Here is an 8,766-nt window from a genome sequence, read left to right as displayed (position 1 = left end):
ACATTAAGAAGAGCAAATTAAACAAATACATACAAAAGTGTTAGTAACTTATTTCTAGTAATGAAAGTTTACTAAAAAATTAAAGTGGGCTGGGGATATAACTCAGTTGGTAGAGGGCTTGCCTCGCATGCACAAGGCCCTGGGTTCAATCCCAGCACCACACACACACACAAAAAAAAAAAAAAAAAAATCAAAGTAAGAAAACAGAATTGGGGGCTTGGGTTGTGGCTCAGTGGTAGAGTGCTTGCCATACTCAACATCACATAAAAATAAATAAATAAAAAATAAATGTATTGTGTCCAACTACACCTAAAAAAATTTTTTTTAAGAAAAACAGAAATTGAAACTCTTAAGAATAGATAAGATCACCAAATGAAAGTGCATAAAGTTAGTAGAAAAGGAGAAACAAGGATAGCATATTGATAAAAATGAATAGAGTTCTGCTTCTAGTCACCACAGAGTGGTATTGAACTTGCTGTCCAACCGAAAAATTACACATGCAAATATACACACTAGCACAAAGAGGCTGCATTGTGATCCTCAAGAGAAGAGAAACCCAAATGCAAGTGCTACAGTGCATCATCATAGTTTCCTGCATAGAGGCACTTTCTGGCACAGACAGGAAAACAAATCCTAAACAGAACAGTAGTCTCATTAAACTAAAGGGGCAGAGATTGGAGTTATGAGCTGCTTAAGTGGCTGGAATTTGTAGAGCAGGAAAACTGACAAGGGAGAGCTGCACAGAGAGAGAGGGTCCTAGGAGACTGCATGAAAACTAACCACAGGTTCGTGGCTAAGAGCTAAGTTGCACGCTCTGGCTAAGACTGAGGGTTGGAGATGTGTCTCAGTGGTAGACCATTTACCTGGAATTTGTGAGGCTCTGGATTCAATACGTGGTGGTGGTGGGGAATCCAGCTCATATAAGTTAAAACAATGCAAGCCCTAGTGGAGAGGGCCTCCCTCAGAGTCAAAGGCTAAACAGCCAGAACAGACATGCATTTCTTAGCAGCAGTAACAAACAAACAAAAAAAGCCTGACAGTATCAAAAAGATCCACCAGTAATTTGGCTGCTTATAAGAACAAATTTTGATGCCCTTAAAAGGAAGGAAACATAAACAAAAGTGTTTGACAGGAACTGGGAGGAAGGGAGAAAGGAAAGTTATTCAATGCATATAAGGTTTCAGCTTTGGGGAGGGAAAGGGCCTGGTGTTGTGGCTCAGTGGTAGAGCACTTGCCTAGCACATGTGAGGCCCTGATTCAATTCTCAGCACCATAATATATATATCTCCACTGACTACTAGAAAATATACTAAAAAAAAAAAAAAAGGTTTCAGCTTTGCAAGACAAAAAGTTCAGATCTGTTGCATGTTTGAAACTTACTTGTATTAGCCTTCTAAGGCTGCCATAACAAAATACCACATACTAGCAGATTTAAGCAACAGAAATTTATTTTCTCACAGTTCTGAGACTTTAAGTCCAAGATCAATGTGTCAGCAGGGGTAGTGTCTGGTGAGGGGCTCCCCCCTTGAATTGCAGACTTCTTGGTATATTCTCAAATGTCCTTTCCTCATTGTGTACACAGGATAGTGAACTTTGGTATATCTTTTTTTTAATATTTATTTTTTAGTTGTAGTTGGACACAATACCTTTATTTTATTTATTTATTTTTATGTGGTGCTGAGGATTGAACCCAGGGCCTCACACTTGATAGGTAAGCGCTCACCCCTGAGCCACACAACCTGAGCCTGGTATGTCTTCTTATAAAACACTAACCTATCAGATCAAATTTGACCTCATTTAACTTTAATAACTTGTTTAAAGGCCCCATTTTGGAAAACACTCATATTGGAGGTTAGGGTTTCAAAATATATGTATTTTTCGGGGGAAGCAAACATTTAGTCCATAATAGTACTTAACATTACTGATCTGTATGCTTAAAAATGGTTGTGGAAAAAAATAAAAGGAAGGCAACACAAGAGCCAGAGTTTCCTTGAAGAAATGACTAATTCTAGGGCTAGGGCAGAGAAAACTCAAAATGAGCTTGGAGCCTCTTAAAGTCTTTTAGTATTAGAAAATAAGAAAGTTTTTTTTTTAATTGAAGGCATATCAGGACATGCAACTAACCCAAAAAAATTCCCAATAGAACAATTTGAATCACAAAATAATAATTCATATTGAATTATAACTCAAAGAAAAAAAGACTGTGAGTCCATATTGATTTAATAAATGAGGAAGAAGTAATAAATTTTTCTTACCAAAGATCTCAAATAATATATGTAGATACTATCCCTTCAGTATGTAGAATATTATTCCCCTCCTTTTGAGTGTGGCCAAGACTTAAATACCTGCTTCCACAGAGCAAAACAGGTAGAGGCAAAGAGTGACTCTACTGAGGAGAAACCTGGTAAATAGTACCCGAACCACATGAACATCTGAACCACCAATGATGAATCTTGGTGATATCATATACCCCCAAATATGACACAATGAGGATACCTAGTTATTAGGTATTTTCCCCAAAACCAATAACCCTAGTGAAATATCAAGAAAAAAATGAAATAACTCTAAATTGAGGAGGATTCTATTAAATACATGCCCATTACTTATCAACTATATCAAGATAATGAGAAATGAGAAAACACTGATAAACTGTCATAGAACAGTGAAGAATGAGTAACAAGATAAATAAATGCAATATGGTATCCTGGATTGGATCCTATAATGGAAAAAGGACATTAGTGGAAAACTAGTGACATTCAAATGAGGTCTGGAATTTAGGTATAAAAATGTAACAATGTTAATTTTTTACTTTTGACAGTGCAGTGATTATTTAAGATGTTAACATCAAGAAATATGGCATAAAGAGTACAAAGGAATGCTCTGTAATATATTTGAAACATTTCTGTAAGTCTGAAATTATCCCCAAATAGAAATTTTATTTCAAAAAGGAAAAAGGCATAATGCAGGCTAGCTATAAATATCATATTTAAAGCCAAGAATAGAATAAAATTTATTAGAATGCAAAAAATAAGAAAATGTGGGCCTTGGTCCAGAGAATAATTAATAAATAGAAAATAAATGAACATGACATAGATGTTGCAATTAGCAAACAATAAATTTACTATATGTATCAATATGTTAAAAGACTTAGAGGAAAACAGTCATAATGAATAAAAAGCTGAAGAATCTCATCATAGAAATAGAAGCTATTGGGGCTGGGGATGTGGCTCAAGCGGTAGCACGCCCGCCTGGCATGCGTGCTGCCCAGGTTCGATCCTCAGCATCACATACAAACAAAGATGTTGTGTCTGCCGAAAAAAAACTAAAATAAATAAATAAATATTTAAAAAAAGAAAAGAAATAGAAGCTATAAAAAGAATCCAGTGAATCCTCTAGAATAATATTCATAACTTAAAAAAAAAAAACAACCAAATGGTACTTATAGCAGACTGCAGAGGGAAGAAAAAAGGTCAGTGAACATGAAGACAGATTACTATAAATTACCTAATATTAAGAATAGAGGGAACTTGAGTAACCTACAGGATAATACCAAGTAATATAACATATATACAATTGAACTCCAAGAAATAAACAGGAGCTATAATGGAGTTAGAAACGAATTTGAAAAATTAATGGTCTAATGCTTCCCAAATTTGGTGTATAACTTAAATATAAGAAACTCAATGAATCCCAATAAACATAAAGAAAGTAACACAGATCACATAAAACTGATTTTAAAAATATAAAAATATTAAAAGCAGCTAATAAAAAGAACACATTAATAATTATCACATAAATGATACCTGAATTTTCATCAGAAACCAAGAGGGAGAAAGATAATGGAATAAATACCATCTTAAAATGGTAAGCCATCAGGGCTGGGGTTGTAGCTCCGTGGTAGAGCATCTGTCTCACATGCATGAGGCTCAGCACCACATAAAAATAAATAAAATAAAAATATTGTGTCCATCTACAACTAAAAAAAAAGTTTTAAAATATTTTTTAAAAATGGCAAGCCATCCAGATTTCTACATACAGCAAAAATATCCAGTAAAAATGAAGAGGAAATAAAGCCATTTTCAGACCAAAGAAAACAGAATTTGTCATGAGCAGCCCCACACTATAAGAAATGTTAAAGGAAGTTCTTTGAAAAGAAATTCACTAAAGGAAAACTTATATCTACAGAAAAGACAGAAGACAAGAAATGGGAAGTATATAGGTACATATAAAATATTTTATTGTTTTCTCTCACTTTCTTTAAAAGAAAAAAGAAATTAAATCAGGTAAGACATTATAAGCAAATAGCTTAAAATGATAAATGTAAAGCCAGTAATATCAGTACGATCAAGCATTGTTTAACAATAGGAATATAATTTTAGGAAATGTGCCATTAAGCAATTATCACTGTATGAACATCATCATCGGATCACTGTCATATATGCAGTTGCTGAAATGTTACTATGCAGTGTTACGATTGTAATTGTATTCACCTAAATGGACTAGCACACCAAATAAACAGCAGAAATTAAAAGACTTGAAGAAAAATCAAGAACCAATTCTGTCTATAAGATACGCACTTCATCTCAGATAGGTTGAAAGAAAAAGATACACAAAGAAAAACATCAAACAGTAAGCAAAAGAAAACTGTAGTTGTATATTAGTTTTTTATCATAGCTGTAGTGAATTACTATCACAAACTTATTAGCTTAAAATGAAATATATTTTTTCTTAAAGTTCTGGGATCAGACACCTCAAGTCAAGGTGCTGGCAGGACTGCTTTCCTTCTGGAGGTGTCAGAAAAGAATCCATTTTCTTAATTCTTCCAGCTCATGATGTTTGCTTGCATTCCTTAATTTGTGGCTTATTCCACCACCTTCAAAGTGTATCCTATCAGAGAGTGCTAAGAGTATTTGCCTACCATGTGCAAGGCCCTGGGTTCATTCTCCAGTACCACAATAAACAAAAGTCATCCTCAGCTTCCACTATCATATTCCCTTTTTCTGACTTTGACTCCACTGTGTCCTTCACATAAAGTCCCCATAACTACACTAAACCCATCGGATAATCTAGCATAATCTCTCTGTCTCAAGATTTTTAATCATCTATGCAAAGTTTCTTTTGCCATATAAGGTAACATATACAGGTATTAGAGATTAGTACATGCACATCTTTGCGATGGGGCACTATTAAGCCTATCACAAGTAGTAATATTAACATAAGACAAAATAGACAGATATATTTCATAATATATGAGTCACTGCATCAAGCATACTTAACTACAAATGAGCATGCCAAAATTGGAACTTGAAAATGTATGAAGCAAAAACTAACTGAATTAAGGAGAATGAAATAAGTCCATAATCATATTTGGAGATTTATTGGTTACTTTTTCTCAGTAACTGATAATTATTAAACACAAAAATCAGTAATAATATAAAATATCTCAACAACACTATCAGCTACCTTGACCGCTTTTTAATTAAAATGTCCCCAATGACATCTAACAACTAAGAAAATATGCAAAAAAAAAAAAAAATCCACAAAGATCAGAATTTCCCACCCAGTCCTGGAATCATGTGGACACACCTTTCAGATTGACTCACTACACACCCCCTATAATTGGGGCCCACACATGTCCCCCAAAATCCTCACATCTATGTCAACCCAGTGTATTGTGTAGACCACCCAGTCCACATGTGGAAGTCTTTCCCAAGTGAATGTAATCTGTAGAGACTGGATAAGGTAACTGTTTTTTCAAACACATAGGTGCCAGCACAAGGCTGCAAAAATAGGAAAAGCATTTTTTAAATTTTTTTGTGGTGCTGGGGATTGAACTCATGGCCTCACACATGTTCAGCAAGTGCTCTGCCACTGAGCTACTACCCCAGCCGGGAAAAAGCAATTTTTTAAATGATATCACCAAAATAAATTTTCAGTTACTAACCCCAAAGAAAGGGAGACTTATGAAATCCCTGTCAAAGATTTCAAAATATGTGTTTTAAAGGAAACTCAGTGAGCTAAAGATAAGACAGATGGATAACTCAATAGTATCAGGGAAATAATATATGAACAAAATGAGAAGTTAAACAAAAAAAGGCAGAAGTCATTAAAAGAACAAAACAAATTCTGGAGCTGAAGAGTATACAAGAAGTTAATGAAAAAGTGAATTTATTATGGTTTGGATCTGGAATGTCCCCCAACTTTACATGCTGCAAATGTGAGCCCAATGCCTCGAGAGTCAGACGTGAAGATTTTAAAGAAATGACTGGTTCATGAGGCTCTGAATGAACAACTGGGAAGTGGAACCTAGTTAGATGGACTAGGTCACTAGGGCTGTGTCCTGGAAGGGTCTATGTTCTCCCTGGCCCCTTCCCTCTACCCTACCTTCTTTCACTTTCCCAGCTGCTATGAGCTGAGCAGCTAGCCTCCTCTAGGACCTTCTCCCATAATTTTTCTGCCTTAAGAGTCACCAACCATGGCCTGAATCTCTGAAATTGTAAGCCAAAATAAATCCTTCCTCCTCTAAATTGTTAATCTCAGGTATTTTAGTTACAGAAATGAAAAGCTGACTAACACAACCTTCAACAGCATATTTAATCAAGCAAAAGAAAGAATCAACAAACTTGAAGACAGGTATTTAAAATTTTCCAGTCAGAGAGGAAAAAAAGAATGAAAAAGAGTGAAGACAGTCTGAGATTTGGGAGACATAGGAAATAAGCAAACCAATAAAGAATTTATTGAAATCCCACAGGAAAAGAAATAAAGATTCAGAAAGTTTATTTTTTTAAAAATGATCAAAAACTACTCAAATCAAGGGAAAGATATAGACAACCAGGTTCAATAAGTCTGAAAGATCCCAAATAGGTTGAATACAAAAATTTCTACACTTAGATACATTATTATTAAGTGGATAAAAGACAGAATTTTGAAAGCCCTGAGAGAAAGGTGGCTCATTACATATAGGACTGGGATTTCTAAGAAGAAACTTTACAGGCCAGGAGAATGAGATGATGTACTCAAAATTACTAGAAGAGAAAACTATCAACCAAGAATACTACACCTAAAAAAAAAAATATATATATATATATATATATATATATATATATATATATATATATATATATATATTTCTTAAATGGAGAAGAAGCAGGCTTGTTGGATTAACCTGTAATCCCAGTGATTTGGGAGGCTGAGGTAGAAGGATCACAAATTTGAGGACAGCCTCAGAAGTTTAGCAAAACCCTAAGCAACTTAGTGAGACCCCCCCCATCTCAAAATTTTTAAAAAATAAATAAATAGAGCTAGGAATGCAGTTTATTCATTAAGTACACCTGGGTTCAAACCCCCAAAACCGAAAAACTAAAATAAAGATAAGATTAATTTTTTCTGTACCAACAAAAATTGACAGAGTTCAATCATTATCAGACCACCCATACTGGAAATGCTTAAGAGTGTTCTTCAAAACTTGAAACAAGACATGCTAAACAGCAACATAAAAACATATGAAAGCATAAATCTCACTGACATAGATATAAATATCATGTAACACTTTAATGGTGGAGCATAAATTAATATTAGTCATAACATAAATAATAAAACTTGTTAATCAATAGTACTATAAAAAGAAGTAATCTCTGACTTCAAGAATACAAACTTTACCAAGATGCTGTGGCACACGCCTGTAATCCCAGAAGCTCAGGCGGCTAAGGCAACAGGATCTCTAGTTCAAAGCCAGTCTCAGCAAAAATCGAGGCACTAAGCAACTCAGTAAGACCCTGTCTCTAAATAAAATACAAAATAAGGCTGGAGATGTGGCTCAGTGGTCCAGTGCCCCGGAGTTCAATCCCCACACACACAGAAAAAAAAAAAAAGAATATAAACTTCAAATGAGATGAAATAACAGTGTAGAGATTTTGTACAAAATTAAGTTGTTCTCAGTTTAAAATTACAAGGTTATATTACAAGGTCTTTTATTCAAGCCTCCAAATAACTACAAAGAAAATTAAATAATAAATAAAACAAAAGATAAAGAAAAAAGAATAAAAGCAAATCACTTCAGAAATCTTCAAATAACAAAGGAGACAACAAAAGAGGAAGACAGGAACAATACAATTGCAAAACAACAAATGGCAAAACAACAAATGACAAAACAGCAGTGATAAAGCTTTGCTATTAAATATAAATGAATTAAATTCCCCAATCAAAAAGCAGATACTGGCCAGGTGGGTGGAGCACGCCTGTAATCCCAGCAGCTCAGGAAGCTGAGACAGGAGGATTGCAAATTCAAAGCCAGGTTCAGCAAAAAAGCAAGGCACTAAGCAACTCAATGAGACCTTGTCTCTAAATAAAATACAAAATGGGGCTAGGGATCTGGCTCAGTGTCCTAGTACCCCTGAATTCAATCCCCAATACCCACCCCCACAAAAAAGCACATAATGGCTGAATGGGTGAAAAAAAAATGGGTAAAAAAAAATCAAGACCCAGCAATATGTTTTCTGAAAAAAAAAAAAATTCACTTAAGGACACACATAAGCTGAAAGTAAAGAGATGGGAAAAAATATTTCATGCAAAAAGTAACCTCATAGAGCATGAGTAGCTATACTTACATCAGACAAAACAGACTTCATGGTCAAAAACTGTCTCCAGAAGTAAAAATAATTTTCTTATGATAAAAGAGTCAATTCAACAGATAATTGTACACTTAAAAATATATTTTCTCCCAACAAAAGAGCACCTAAATATAGAAAACAAATATTAATATATCTG

Source organism: Marmota flaviventris, chromosome 3 (genome assembly GCF_047511675.1).
Source record: "Marmota flaviventris isolate mMarFla1 chromosome 3, mMarFla1.hap1, whole genome shotgun sequence".
Lineage (NCBI taxonomy): Eukaryota > Metazoa > Chordata > Mammalia > Rodentia > Sciuridae > Marmota > Marmota flaviventris.
This window is presented reverse-complemented; position numbering follows the sequence as displayed.